A 1,438-nucleotide genomic window follows, 5' to 3' on the forward strand; every position below is an offset into this window, starting at 1 on the left:
TCATAAAATTCAAAATTTCAGTTTCCCTCTCTTTTTCAAAATTCAAATTTTGCATTTTTCGACAATCTTGGTAGGGTTCAATTTTGAGATTGCAACTTTAATTTGGCCTATCTACAGATCGTAAAATCACTCAATTTTTTCAGATTAGCTCTAAAATCATCATAACTTTCATCCCTGCAAATTTCGAAAAAAGTTGCCAGGACCGTGTGCACTCCGAAGTGCCACGGTCCCTGACATTTTTTCTGAAATTTCGGGAGATTGTCCTGATTATATTTAACAGCTTAAATCCAGAAGATTGGCTGATTTTACTGAAAATTGCTACCTCTAAAATCAAAATTTTCTCTCCCTCTCTAGTGCATGAGTTTTACAACAATAAGCCCTACTTACACTATTCCCGTTAGACGAAGCCGTAGAATTAAGTCTTTCCGAGGTTTAATTACCGAGGAGATGGAACCTAATTTGAATAGCCTTTTTAATGAGGACATGGGTAATTCCTCTAATCCTCCTAATGATGAAGAAGCTCTCCATGAGGTTTCTGAAGAACAAATTTTGAAATTGGATAACCAATTTGACGATTTTCGACAATGGATGTCTCAAGAATACCCCGATAGTCAAGCTCTTCCTTTAATTGAGGGCCTAAAATGTATGCTTCAAAGTGATAAGAATGGAATTGATGTTTTGCGTGGTATTGCACACATTGTGGATTCGAATGTGATGCCTATGAAGAATTGTGCTGAAAATTTGGGTTATACACAACCTCCTACTCAAGTCAATCATTCTATTCCTTTGATGACTTCTATTACTAGCATACCTACCTTTACATCAAACATAATGGCTAATTCTACACAAGACATTCCTCCTGTGATCACCAGTCATGGGGGCAATCCTTCCTCTTCAATTAACCCTCTTCCTTCATTTAATCCGACTTCTTCATTCATTCCTTCAATGAGTGTCCCTATTATATCTCCACAAATGAACATGACGCAAGGGGGCAATTCATTCAATCATTCCATTCCTCCTGTCCAATCATCTCCTATGACTAATTATCATAGGGTCCCACCACCTTACTCTTTACCTTCTTTCAATAACATAACACCTCCATCTCAATTTAACACATCTAATATGAACTCTTCGACTGAAGCGACCATTAACAATCTTGCACAAACTGTCTCTTCTTTACAGCAACAAATTGCCTCTATGAATCAATCTAAGTTTAGTGTGCCCACATTTGATGTTGCGAGCCCACTTTCTCTTGACATTGTTCGAGCTATCCCTCCTAAACATGTTGAAATCCCGCATTTGGAGCTTTATAATGGTAAGGGTGATCCTCTAACACATGTTAAGACTTTTCAAACAATATGTACCAATTTTTCTTATGACCAAAGGTTGCTTGCAAAACTGTTCACTAGAACATTAAGAGACAAAGCCCTACAATGGT

This window comes from Cryptomeria japonica, chromosome 7 (genome assembly GCF_030272615.1).
Source record: "Cryptomeria japonica chromosome 7, Sugi_1.0, whole genome shotgun sequence".
In the NCBI taxonomy this organism is placed as follows: domain Eukaryota; kingdom Viridiplantae; phylum Streptophyta; class Pinopsida; order Cupressales; family Cupressaceae; genus Cryptomeria; species Cryptomeria japonica.